The sequence below is a fragment of the Equus przewalskii genome, chromosome X (genome assembly GCF_037783145.1).
Source record: "Equus przewalskii isolate Varuska chromosome X, EquPr2, whole genome shotgun sequence".
In the NCBI taxonomy this organism is placed as follows: domain Eukaryota; kingdom Metazoa; phylum Chordata; class Mammalia; order Perissodactyla; family Equidae; genus Equus; species Equus przewalskii.
The window spans coordinates 100,659,567-100,674,626 of NC_091863.1; the positions used below are offsets into that span (position 1 = coordinate 100,659,567).

General features: G+C 36.5%; 1 protein-coding gene across 2 annotated transcripts in view; it reads right to left on the reverse strand.

Annotated features, from left to right (window-relative positions):
• Positions 1-15,060, reverse strand: part of TENM1 (teneurin transmembrane protein 1) — a 735,430-nt gene that overhangs the window by 710,218 nt on the left and 10,152 nt on the right. For both annotated transcript variants that reach the window (XM_070604355.1, XM_070604354.1), the window contains exon 2: positions 11,102-11,168. The gene's annotated coding sequence lies outside the window, so the exon portion shown is untranslated. The remainder of the gene's footprint in view (positions 1-11,101; positions 11,169-15,060) is intronic.

Below are 15,060 nucleotides of genomic sequence, written 5' to 3' on the forward strand. Positions count from 1 at the left end.
TATCAGCAGAATATCCAAGCATACACTTGTGGCAGGAAGTTGGAGACATGAGACCATAGTATAAGAAATAGGTTTTTAAAAGTCATTTATATAAGAAATAGCAGATAGAGTCATAGAGGTAGGTGAAATCCCCAAAGGAAGAAAAAGTAGAAGGAGAAAAACAAGTAATGGATCTTAAGTATATCCACAGTTTGAGTATAGGAAGCAGAAAATAATCCAAGAAGAAATCTCCATTTTCTTTACTCAAGGAAGCTTCATGGGAAATGAACAACACTGATATCAGACAAAGAGAAGACAGTTTCTTCTCAGAATGGTGATATGGGTAGGCAAAGAATTAGAGGATACCAGAAAATCAGATTACTCTGACTCACTTTATCCATCTATCTATTTATCTATTTATTTTGGCTACTGCAAATATTTTGAGACTATACTTCAGAATATATCTACAAGAGTCATACTTCAGAGGGGTCACATTAGGATCCTTTAGTTGAAGTATTCCACAACAAGAACACTCTCTGCGCATGTGTCTGACATTCTTCTGCCATATCCAGAGGTCTGGCCCAAGATTCAGATGCCTTAACTTAGGAATTCCTAAATTTGGGCACCTGAACAAGCAAAACAAGTCAAATTTTAAAAAAACAATTTTTCTCTTAATGGATTTAGTAACAAATGGAGATATAAGAAAATAGTAGCTAAACCCTACTTAGATACTGGCCATACCATTTATTTACTATGTAAACTTAACCAACTCATTTAACCTTTCTTGACTTCAGTTTTCAAAACTTTAAAATTGGAGATGATAATAGTACAGGCTTCATAAAGTTACTGCAGGGGTTAAATGAGATAACAGGTATGAAACAAATAGAACAGTTTTTGGCATAAAGCAATTATTCATAACTTGCTACATCACTCTCTCTCTCAAACACACACACACACACACACACACACACACACACACGCCTGTCAATAAGCAATACATAGAAAAGTCTACATAATTTTTTTAAAATAGGTTAAAAACTGAATTTTCTACTACTATTTAAAATACATGTATGTCAGTCCCATAGGATTATCTATGTCCTAAACAGAAAAGTGAAAGAACAAGGTGAGAAGTCACTGATAAAGACCTACTAAGTTTATAAAATAAAAAACACAAACTCAAAAATGAGAAGAGAAAATAAAAAATGAAGAAAGCATATTCACTCTCTTTTGTCAAATGTCAAGAATGAGAAAAAAGAGAAGATTCTCATGTGGTTTGGCAAACTGGAAATTTAAAATGGGAAATTATTATTTGAGGAATAATCTATATGCAGTCCTCTTTCCAATTCTAATCTTATCCAAAAGTATTATCATTAAAGAAATGATCTTAAGACACTAGAAGTAACTGTCAATGCTGTATGGACATCCAATTATTCTAGGCCAATTTTATTTTCTTCCACGATAAAATGATAACTCACAGAGATGAAGGCAAAATGATAATATAATCTATTTTGATCTTTATAAGAAATTTGACTTAAATTACATGACATTCTTAAAAGCAATGAGGAAAAAAAAAGGCTTACACTAGAGTTCAGTAACCTCATTACACTAGGGAGCCCCAACAAGCCTGGAACAGCGTTAACGAAGGTCAATGGCAAAAGTGAGAAATAAATAGTGGACAAGGAACAGGAAAAGATGTACAGAGAAAAAACAAGGGGAAAGAGAAAGAAAGAGTAGAAGAAAGGAAAAGCAGTGCCAGGACAAATGTGCCCTGTTAATATTTGTAAACTGCTTACAACAGTGCCTGACACACAAATGCCATATATATTTGCTAAAGAAAGAATTCTGTACTCATAACGCTGACAAGATGATTTTCCTACCCTTTATGCAGACATTCACATGCTGGAAAGCAGAAGCCTAGAGCAAATGATTTCTCAAGGTCCTCAGCAGCTCAGTTATTTCATAGCTCTATGTTTCCCATCATTTTAAGAGATTTCACTACAGAAAAAAACCTGATGGTATTGTCAACGCCATCAGAATTCTGTTTTCTACGTCATCACTTTCCGTTTTACCTAAGGGTACGATAGAACTATGTTTTTAGCAGACAGCACTCATTTGGTAGATTTCTTAAAATTTGTGGGCATTATGTACTTCATTTGGTACTAAACACATTAACAACTAGTATTCTTTTAAACAGCCAGTTCATTTGTAAGGTAGCCCTGTCAGTAAGCTCTACTGTAAATCATTTGGTACACGGAACTCTGTGTTCCCATCAGTAATGAAGTACGCATTTTTATTCAAATGTAGCAGGATGTTCAGCTCCCAGGATAATGATTAAGAGAAGATCTCCTTTTTTATTCTGCAGACAAAGCAGATACTGTACTTACAGTTTAGGCTCTCAGGGACAAAAATCCTAATGGAGGCCAAGATTTCCTCAGACTTTACGGAAATAACCTTTTAAAAAGTTTGCATTCCGTAGTCCCTGTCTATGGCGATTCTGATTTCTTTTTCCTGGGGTCAGAATATTCTTGACAGGCCTCCCACTCCCTCCCTATTCTTTAATAGTACTATGATTTCCTCACTTCTCTTTCTAATGAATATTTCATCTGTCTGAAGGAATAATCACTGTGTGTTTACCAAATGACAAAATGACTTACAAAAATGTACTTAACTGAAAACCAGCCTTTCTCAGAATTACCAAACAGTCTTCTTTGAGCTCCTTCCTCCGTTTCCTCAAACTATTGTCAACAATAAAATGAATTGTAACTTCATGTGCTCTCTTATGAATAAAACTATAAGCTTGGTGTAAATTAGTACTCATGGGTGGCACTCACATCATACAATGTGTGGACATAAGCTTGGATCAGGGCATGCACATAAAGGCAGCTTTCATTTTGTTTTTATACACAGTATACAAAATATTCAAGCATCAATCAGGGTGCTGCTGAACAAAGCAGTGTGTAAAATTAAATAAAATTTAAAAGGACATCGAAAACTTGTATTTTTTATATTCATTTATCATTGAAGGTTTACATAATACACTATCAATTATACCCATCCAATTTAACCAGGTGAGAATTTTGCAAATAAGAGAACAAAATCGACTGATTTTGCACACAGTGATAGTCAGCCATATCACTTAAAGTGCACCTTTTAAAATTAAAGTTAGCACGCAGTAGTACTGGTGAGTCTGGGACAAAATAGGTAGCTGATGTGTTCTTGGAAAATAGCCATTTAAAACCATATAAGATGAATAGTTTCAACTGACATTTGTCAGATATCTAGCAAAAGTAGGACAATATTTAAAGGTCACCAATTCAATGTCTATCCTATAGAAAAGACCCTGACTACTTCAGATAGTGTGCCACATGGCATGGGATTAGATTACTCCTTTGTACTTATTTCAGAATTTGTGTGATTGTTTTTTTAATTTTTCTTTACTTTTTAAAAAAAGAATATAGTACGATTCTCAATATACGTTGGAAGTGTGTTAGGCTGAAGAAATAGTGATTTCAAATTTATTAAGGTGAGATGGAGGGCTGGACTTTGCCTCACCCAAAAGACACTTTCCTGCATTCAGCTGTTGGGTTAGCAACATCATGGGACTGAAATAATACTCCTAAGGAAGATCTGCTCAGAGAGATTTTCCAGAAACCACAAGAGCCATTTCTATTAACTCTGATCCCATTTCCTAAACATCCAATGTTGGGCTTGTTGGCAAACATGGATGCATTTCAGATTAGGGCTTATCTGTAAACACTTAGCAAAACCCCAAGGCTTTGTCTTCAGTTTTATGATGTTTTTTCTCTGTGTGTGTGTTTTTTAAGGTAGAGGAATAAGCACCAACTGAGCAATGCTTCCATTTTCCTTAATAGATCAGTGCTAAATGCTACAAGAAAATGAACTGGGTCTACAAAGTTAAGGTTCATTATGTGCCTTGTAGATGGATAGCTGTCCTATCCACAAGATACAAGTATGTAATCAGCCACTAAGATGAGTAGACTCCAAAGGAGAGTGATGGCACAGTTAAATGCATCTTTTCAAGGAAGTTTATGGCAGTGAATGGCTATAGACCATCTGACCATATTTCTGCCCCCACATTAAGATTATTCTACAGTTTCATGGTACTATAAAGTGACAAGTGAATTCAGAATTTATATATCTCTATATACCTATATCTGTATCTACACCTATCTATCTATCTATCTATCTATCTATCTATCTATCTATCTATCTACCTGTCTAATCTATAAGGATATATTGCATGCCGGAAAGGTTCGACTTACCTGTACAGCTGCAACCTTGGAACAAAATCGTCTATCCATTTAATCCTCTTGCTTGGTATCCACTTCTACTGCTCCTCTAAAGTCTAATAGGCTCTGTTTTATTCCTCATCTCACCATTACATGTAAGTACTTTATCCTGTTGTAAGATCTTTGCTTTGCCTACTCTCAAACTTGGAGAGACAGCTTGCAGATTTGGTGAAAAATCTGACCATTACTGAAATAGGCCACACACAAAAAAGGAAAAGGAGAAAAGAAAAAAGGGTAACCTACATGATACTCTCTTACTATACCCTACTTAACAGCACGAATAATTCTGCCATACTTTGATTTTTCTTTCTGGTGAAACAGTAATATAGAGAAAGCTAGGTCACAGGAATGTTCAAGGGGAATTTAAAAATGAACATGTTTTGGATTCACTGATCTATACTATAAAAAGGACACTGTCAGTTATGAGCAAATTTAACACTCAGAAACCCTTGAAGGGTGGACTGCAAATATATAGGAAGTCACTAGATGAAAGCTCAATCTAACTATATCTGGACCTATATCTCGACTACTCTGATTTTGCATAAAGAGGAGATGATGACCTAACTGAAGTAAGGAGAAGAACCTTTCTTAAATTAAAAACAAAAAAACAAAAACTAAAGCTTAAATTATTTTGGGGGGATTCTCTCATTTAGATGTTCCATAGGCTCCTCAAACTCAACAGGTATAAAATGGAGCTCAATATCCTACTCACATCCGATCTGTGCTTTCACTTCCTGAAAGTGAATGGTACCAAGATGCATGAATGGGGTCGGGGTGGGAGTGTGGTAGGGGTGAGAGAAACTGGCACAAAAGTACAGGGTCATGATATCCAGAAGAGGGCCCAGGATCTGATTACAAACCATGTTTAAAGATTTTTAGCTGACCTTCCCTTGCCAGGGTCATGAAAATTTTTTTTCAACTCACCTTAAACTTGATCTCAGTAACACTGAATGTTATCACCGTCTACCCAGTCTCCCAGGCGAGAAACCCTTCCCCTGCTCTCCAGATACAATGAGTGACTCTTGCCTGTCAGTTCTACATAGTTAGCATATCTCAAATCTCATGGTTCTCAAAGCGTAGTCTCTGGACCAGGGGCATCACCATCCCCTGGGAATTTGTTAGGAAAGCAAATTCTTGGGTCCCATCCCAGACCAACTGAAACAGAAACTCAAGCATAGTGTCTAGCAATCCACAACTTGACAAGTTCTCCAAGTGATTCCTATACCCATACAAGTTTGAGAGCCACCGATCAAATCTATCCCTTTATTATTATTCCCATTGTCAGTTGCTACCTGGCCCTCATCATCTTTCATCTGGCCTATAGCAGTTATCTCCTCGCTGGTTTCCTGGCCTTCAGTCCTGACTCCTCCAATCCATCCTCCTTACTATCATCAGGGTGAACCCTCTATATCACAAACGTGATCATTAAAATACTTCCTTAGTTTCGCCATGCCTATAGTAGTGGTTCTTAAACTGTTTTCCTAGGTGAATTTGTTTCAAGGGTTGCCCTCAGGGGGTAGTACACCAAACTTCAAATTTCACAAGTAGCATTAGAAAACCACCGGCCTACAAAAAAAAAAAAAAAAAAAAGAGAGAGAGAGAGATGCTCCTTAGGACACAGAAGCCCTTCTTCATCTGTCTCCAGCCAACCTCTCCAGCCTTATCTCTTCTCGTGCCCACTTTCCACAATCACCCTTTAGCTATATAGAATGATGGAAGTTCCTCTCAGAGATCAGGAAATTTGACGTTTCTATTGCTTAGAACTGCTTCTTTTGCTTTGAACATCTGCCCATGCCTACCATTTTTCATCAAATAATACCAAATTACCATGCCCTACCCCAATTCACACTTACAGAATGGCTCCAGTATTGCTAGCATTACCTTCTCCACGAAGCCTTTTTTCAGATGCCTGCTCCTCATCCCTTTACTAGATTTAATTGCGCCCCCTTTGTGCCCTCACAGTAGCAATAATAGTAGTGGGAGTGATAGTTAATATTTATTGAGCGTGTACTATGTTATATGCCAGACATTGTTCAAAGTGCTTTATATGTCATGTGCATGCCATTTTAAGCCTCACAACTTTATGAGGTCTGAGGTATAATTATTATCCCCATTTTAAAGGTGAGGAGATTGAAGTTTAGAAAGATTATACTTAATCTACTTGCTCAAGTTGTACAGCCAATATGTGACAGAATTGGATCATTTCATCTATTCAAGCCCCAAAGCATATGCACTTAACCTCTACAGCACAGGAACCAGGCTCATAACACACAAGTCAAGTAAGCAAGGAATAAGACAATAAGGGGTGGCAGACACTATGGAACACTGTGGAACTGAACTATAAGCATTAAAAAAAAGGAAGGAGAGAAAAGAGGAGAGAAGAGAAGATAAGAAGAGTCCTGGGTTGCAAACGAAACACATCTGAGGGCTGATCCTGAGCAGTCGGCCACTAGCTTGAGACTCCTGTTTCATACTATACTCATTTCCAAACTTTATGTTTGTTATAAAACCCATGCCAAGGTAATTTATTAGGATAGTAGTGCCTGTATCTTTCTTGCTGCTGTAGGTGCCTCATGAAAGAAGGATAATTTTCCACTTTTCACCTATCCACAAACCTTGCATCCTAGACATCAAGGCAGAGGGATGGGGGTCAAGGGGAAAGGAGGAAGAAGCACAGGTAGTCCATAGAAGGAGAGGGAAAGAGGGCTACATTCTCCCTGAGATTCGGGGTGGGAGCATCAGAGAATCATCAAGTATTTTAGGGATCTCATAAGTGGTTGTATTTCTAAAGGAAGGGCCTAATATGGATATCCAAGAAAAATGGTCACTAGACAGATATTCCTGTGCCACCAAGATCAGCATGAACCATGCTTTCAGCAAACATGACCACTAACAACTAGAGACTTCTCCCCAAGCTTTCTGTACTGGGTAAATCTCAGTGTACTAATTCTCTATTGCCACTATAATAAACTACCACAGACCTGGTGGCATAAAACAACACAGATTTATCTTACTGTTCTGGACGTCAGAAGACTGAAATGGGTCTTGATGGGCTAAAATCGAGGTGCCGGCACAGCTACATTCCTTTCTAGAGGCTCTTGGAGATAATCCTTTTCCTTACCCTCTCCAGCTTCTAGAGGCTGCTCCCATTCTTTGGCTCATGGCCACCATCTTCAAAGCCAGCAGTGTTGGGCTGAGTTCATCTCATACTGCCATCTCTCTGGTTCTCGCTCTTCCACTTTTTTTTTTTTTTAAAGATTGGCACCTGAGCTAACAACTCTTGCCAATCTTCTTTTATTTTTTTCTGCTTTTTCTCCCCAAATCCCCCCCAGTACATAGTTGCACATATTTTTTTTTTTAGTCGTGGGTCCTTCTAGTTGTGGCATGTAGGACGCCGCCTCAGCACGGCCTGACGAGCTGTGCCATGTCCGCGCCCATGATCAAAACCGGTGAAACCCTGGGCTGCAGAAGCAGAGCACGAACACTTAACGACTTGGCCACGGGGCCGGTCCCCCTCTTCCACTTTTTAAGGACCCTTGTTATTACATTGAGTTCACACAGTTAACCAAGAAATCTCCCTATCTTAAGGTTGGCTGAATAGCAACGTTAAATCTATTTGCAATCTTAATTCCCCATTGCCATGTGATACAATATATTCACAGGTTCCAGGGTTAGAATACGGACATCTTTAGAGGGCCATTCTGCCTACTATGACCAGTGCTTCCTATAAATTTTTTGAGTGAGGGGCTATTTGAGATTATTCATCTCATTGCCCTATTGAATATGTTCTGATATGTGAATCTTTTTTAATTTAGAAAAATAATATGAATGCCATGAGCAAATAAATTCATATACATTCTACACCTACATCACTTGATTATTTTATTTCTCTGTTTATAGGTCAGTTCTCACCTCTCTGCCATGAGCTTGTGATTGGGGACCATGTCCCTTATTGATTTCTGTTTCCCCAGCACTTAGCACCATGCCTGGCACACTAGAGTTGTCACAGTAATAAATAAATGAAAAATGCTTCTTCTGGAAAAAAATCTGTAGAATTGTATTTGTCACTTAGTTCAGAGCTGTACATATCTCAAAAGTTGAATCTAGGGCTAAAAAGGCGGGGGAGCTGAACATATACTTTTTTAAAAGTCCATTTAAAATAGATGTTATTTCTAAAATGGATCATTTGTCAGTGGAATAAGGAGCAAAACAAAGGGAACTGTTCCCCTAAACCACATGAATGTTTACTCACGTTTCATTTCAAATCAATAAGGGGAAAGTCACTTCTAAAATATTATGATTCATGAACTTCATTTACCACTCCCTCTTTTGGTTTTATCAGAATAGCCACCTCTATATACTACTAGAATTGTTGACATTTTATTGCATTACCACTTCTCATTATTATGTATTAAATGGTATTATTTATGGCCACTACTTAATCTGATGTGAGACAGAAAAATTATTGAAGGCTTGGCGTCTCAGGAAGAGGCATTTTATAGGGATGAAGGACTGACTAGGAAGAGTCAATGGTCCTTCAGCTGCCCCCTCAGATCATTAACTCCAAGTGGTTATTTGGTCCCAGGCACTGTCCTGTGCCCAGGTTGTTATTGCTGTGATATGTAGATGAAGGAGAATATATTTTAAATGCTTTAATATAAACTCAATGTTCATGAAAGGTGCCAGATTGAAAGCATTGGAGTCTGAAGTCATCGGGTTATGCACTTGGCTGGTTCCAAGTTATAGAGAGATGCTTGACCTTGAATGACCACCTTGCACGAGGGAGAAACCATACAGTTTTGCTGAACTTCAAGAGACTGACAGAGGAGCAGCACAACAGCATCCCAAAGTTAAGCATTTTTATCAAGGAGGAAAATGAGACTAGTAACTAAACTTCTACTTGAATCTATTTAGTACAATGCTAATACTGGTGCACGTGTAGGGGGAGGGGGGAGGGTAGTGGTGGTAGAATACACAATTACTTCAAGATAAAAAATAAATAAATAACCTATTACCAATGCACTAAACCACTTAAACAGGCAGCAATCTTTTCAACAACTGGTGTGTGTATTCCAACTTAATGGTCAATGTTGACTCCATTTGGCTTACTTGAGAAGAGCACTTAATTTTGTTAAAAATCATAGACTGAGAAGGGAGAAAGTTGGAGCTCTCCAGCATAAAGTTTTTACTACAGATACGAGAAAACCAAGGTTCAGAGTGGAGAAATGACCTGAGGAGTACCATGTCACTAGTATAAGACTGGGAGGACAGCCCAGGTTTTCTGATTGACAGGCAAGGGCTTTTCTACTATACCATGTAGTCTCTCTAAGGGAGGAAAAGTACCTGCTCTCTGAACCTTTTAAATATTTAGTGCCAATTATTTTCATAAGTGTGCATTCTTTTGACCCGTTAGGCATTTTTCCTCCATTCCAATCTATTCAATCACATTAGGTTAGGAAGATGATCACTTTCACATATTTAAACCCTCTCGGGATGAAAAAAGACCTTCAGTTAACTCAACTGGCAGACTCACAATTCCCAAATTAAGAAAATTATTTTCATAAGTGACACAATATACAAAAATCTCAATTTCCCTCCTCAGTAAGTTTCTTTTTTAATCTGTCATTTAATTTTCTGATCTTACTTTCTCTCCTATAGTGATCTGAACTTTTTGGCAATGGTATTCCCTTAACGGCAGCTCTAGAAAAATGGCAAACAGAACTACGTACATAGTTAAAACTGACAACTCTATTTTAAATTCCCATTACAGACTAATCTCAATTAACTAGAACCCAATTTAAAAAACTCTTGAAGTATTTGTACTATTTTTCGAGTGGCAGTGCAAATTCCAAGATTTTAAGGATTTCATTTTTCATGTACTTTAAAGAAAGTATCAAGTGATTCCAAAAGTCACAAAAATCAGATCATCTGCTTGACATTTTTACAAGTTGGAATTCTATTCCTTACTTACTAAGGACTTAACATTGACCAATATTTTTAATGAGAATGAAGACCAATGAGGGAAGTCTTTCAGGTAACCGAAGATTTTGATTAATCTAAAAGTCTCCCCCATCTGGCCAATTTTCCTCACCTATTCCATCTAACAGAGGACTGAATGTAGAAGCAATTACTCTCTCAATATTCACAGTGAATTCTATCTACATTGGCATTCACCAAAAGAAAAGGCACAATAACTTTCACCCAATAGTTGCTCAATAAATATTTATTGAGCATATGGCTCAACAGATGGATAGATGAAAGAAAGGACAGAAGGGTAAATAAATTAACACAATAGTGTGTCAACACAGATATTTTACTTGAGATTTTCTTTAAAAATTAAAACATTCATTTCAGGATGCAAATTTTCATTTTGTCAGTAAAATTATCTGAATGGGAATATTTTCGCCATGTTATGGAAAAATGCTATGTTTATTTGCAGTCAATGAAAACTATTAAGTGTTTGCAAACATTCTCACTGGCCATTGCTGTTCCCTCATACTCTGTAAATATTCCCATTAGTCAAGCAGTCTCTTGGTTTTAGTAGCTGTATGTAGAAAAGGTCACAGAATCATTCAAATATGTAGGCTAGCCCACGTATTTGGTTTTGTGAAGATTCTCTAACAATTAGAGTACAGACACAAGCTTATGTATACAATGGCCAAATAGGTTTCTAAAAGTTTAAAACAATGCATTTCATTTACACAGCACTCAATAAATATAACTGATTATATGAGTGGAACATTCCATTCTTTTCACATTATATAGCAATGTGTTCAATTCTCAAAGTAAATTTCAGTGTAGAATGCACATACCTTGATAGATCCAGAAGTTATGGGAATCAAAAAGGAGACAGCTGAATAAAGGTCACCCTTGTAATTCCTGTAAACAAATTAGGCCAAATTATCCTTCAAACATATATGCAAGCAGGTCCAAAGCAGTCCTTATATGAGAAAAAGGAGGAGACGCATATGGAGTGGGAGTGGAAGTGGGTATGGGGGTTGCAAATATAAGACTTCATTTTGCAATTCACAAAGGATAGAGGGGTTAGTTTCTTAAAAGGTCTGCTTGAAACTTCAAACAATTATATTAACTATGATGCTAACGAAGAATTTCTTAATCATAGATGAGTATACCTAGAGGGCTATGGAATTCTCACCCACAAAGACTCTCCCAAATTTGTACTATTCCATTTTCACTCAATATACAACTCATTTTAAGATAAAATGCCCACAATTTCAAGAAGTTTTCACCAATGTAAACTATTTATAGTAATTATAATTTCTTACATTAAGATAGTCCTTTACAGTTTACAGAAAACTTTCATATACATGTTTAATTTAGTCCTCAAAACAACCCTGTTATAAGATTAGGAAACTGAGGCCCAGAGAAGTCAAAAGGCTTTCAAAAAGTCACATATGAGATTAGTGGCAGAGCCAGGACTAGAATCCATGTCCTCTCATTTTTGGTTCAGTCATTTTTCCAATGTCCCACATGACTTCCCTTATTCAACAGTTATAAAATTGACTGTAAAATGTGTTTCCATATGCCTCGCTTGGTACTGAGCAATAGGGCAGGAACCATGCCAATGTATAATGATCCCCACTAATTTACTGGACTTGAGACACACTTTTCCCTCTGATCTGGATGGTGCCCAATATGAAGTCACATAGATGTTTCACATATGAACTTTAAATAATTCTTCAGCAGTAATGTAAATTTGTCAATAAGTATGGAGGGCAACTTGTCAGTAGGTACCAAAAACCTTAAAAATATGAACTCTGATCCAGTTACTTCACATTTATACCTTTATAAGGCAATTATCAGAGATGTGTGCAAAGAGGTATGTATTATCATTTTTCCATGTTTTTTATAATAATAGACATTGTAAATTGCCTAAATGCCAAATAATTGGAGTTTGGTTAAATAAATCAAGGAACAACCATATGATGGATTACTAAGCAGCCATTAAGTATGATATGGAGATTGTTAGGATGTTGTCATTTCACATAATTTCTACCTAAGGTTTTAATTTGCTGCTTTTAAATTACACTCTGAAAGAGTTGGGGGAAGGGGCAATTATGCAATTTTTCTTTACATTTTTGGTTATTTTTTCACCTCTCTGTGTCTCTGTCTTTGTCTCTCTCTGTCTCTCTTTCTCCATACATATATCTGTGTGTGTGGCTGTGTATGTAGACATATAATATATTTTACTGACATAGAAATATGTTAACAATATATTGATAAGTAAAAAAGCACATTATAAAGTAATTACAATGTAAGTCCAGTTTATAAAAAGATATATATGTATCTAAAATATATATGATTTTCTTCTTCCTGTGTATCTGTATTTTCTAATTTTTCTATAATGAACATATATAACTCATACTATATAAAAAGCTATATGTTTTAAATTCTTCAAAAATTCATCTTAGAAAAGGCAGTGTGGTGAATTAAAGCAAAAGGAAAAGAAAAAGGAAGACTTTAAACTTTAGCATTCCAATATTTCATGACTGGCACTTAATTAACCTTATGGCCCCAATTTATCAATCAAGTAATCCCCAAACCAATTTTTTTTTTATATTTTAGGCAAAATCTCAGTTGTAAGGGCAAACAATTCAAAATTTTTACATAGTAAATCAAGACAGAAGACAATATCTAAATGCCATTTTGAAAAAATGTAGGTCAATAACATCATTGTCACCTTTGACAAAGATCACCAAGGTGACCTTGTAACGATAATAGAGTATTATATTATTACTAATGATCTCCATATCCAATACACTATATATAAATCCTTCATAATAGACTGAAGTGGTGCTCTTGATTAGTTGCAATCTAATTTCCCGATGTGCATTTTTCATCACTGTTAATGTTGCTCAAAAAAGGCATAGTTTTGCTCAAGTGTTCATGTGGTTCCATAATAGTGCTAAGTTAGAATCTCTTAAGGGAAGACATTTCAGAAAGTACTTAGATCTAGACTACAAAAAAATATTTCTGGCTCTTCTTCCACATATACCAGAGCAAGTCTGTAGAAATTGGCTTTATACCCATCAGGCTGATTCTGCAAGGAGGCTAGCAAAAAATGCTTTAAAACCTAAACTGCCGTATATGCAGCATTTTGCCTTGGTGAGATATACAGAGGGCTTTAAAATGATATAGCTCTTCTCTGCTTACTTCTCAATTGCCTTCAAACTGGAGCCTTTAGGAGTCTATCTCCCCATTTATGATAAGAGAAGGCCAGTTCATACATTGATCTATATAAGATACTCCAGGTTACCTGCAATCACTTGCCAGTTCCCAACATGTACCACTTCCCTTAACTTTTATCTCTTTATTCGACTCAAGAATTAATTTCCAAAAATGAGACTGTTAACTGTCTTAATACTGCATGTAGTCTGGCTACTCTCTAAGAAAAAAACAAGTTAGAATGTTTGACAGGACCATCTTTGAATGCAACCAAATAACGCATACCAGAAGCAAAAACAGTAGGAGCTACAAATGTTAGAAATGCATCTCACAGAACTGACTATTGGTTTTAGAGAGAGGGTAGAGCCTGCAAGCAGAGTCCAATATCCAAATGTGAACAGCTCATTAAGAGATCATCTAACCTGGACTTAAATTAGTGCCACTGTCTCTTGTTTGGTCCTTATAGAAAATAATATTCTACATCCTTCAGTTCTCAGCTTCTGAAAATGAAATTACATTTGCGATTGGCTATTGCAGATCAAATGCATAAATTGGAAGAGAGCAGAAGGGTCTAAAAGTCTGGTTCAAAAAACACACACATATATATGAACATGCATATATGTGTGTATGGACAGATATCTTTCTTAGATAAGTATAATTTCTATTCGTTTAGGAAGTGAGATGTTTGCACTTGTTTTTCAATAATATCTCAATTATATGCTAATTATAACTATAATACTTATATTAACAATATTTCAGGGGACTTTGGGCTTCATATAGATCACTTTATTTTACTAATGAGTATATCTTTACATACTGCTAAACATGTTTTGAAACCCCTAATGCTATTTTTCTAACAGGACTTTTATTCAAAGACCTTGTAGAAAATAATTGTGTTAATAACAAAGACAGTTTCCCCATTACAATGATCAGTGCTTTCAGACAATTAATGCTGCAACACTCTATATTGTCACTCTCTTCCTCAGGGCCTAGAGAACTTCTAGGTTTACATTATTGGCTGCAGCTGCTTTTTTCTGGCAATATGGGCATTTCTAATGATGAGACCTGCCAAAACTTGTCAATGCTATTTTTCTTCTTTTCCATTAGAGGTGACTGTGGCTGAATAGCCAAGTAATCTATAGTCTAACTTCACCTAATTGTTTTTACTACATGACATGAAGAAATATAGTGAGTAATCACTTCTGTTTTACATGAAGCAAATTGCTAGTGCTTTCCACAGCAATATGAAGAAGGCTTAACTTGCCTAATGTCCCTTGAACATCCTGTCCAAATCCTGACAGAATAAACTCGACCCTCTTTGGCTCTCCAATGAGTGAAGATTGGATTGGGTCAGTGGATCCCAATTATTTTCCCCGTCTGTAGACTTCTATAAAACAAAGCAGCCAGGGAACAGTGGGCCCCAGTTACAATTGGTATATTTCTCTCCCTCCAGCACCATCTCTCAAAGAGAATAGGTTTATCCTCCTTGTTCTTTATTACCTAAACCTCACTTTGAACGTGGCAATGTTCACTTTTTTGCAGTTTTTTCCTCTTTGTTTTGTAAATGTATTTTTTCTGTACTGAA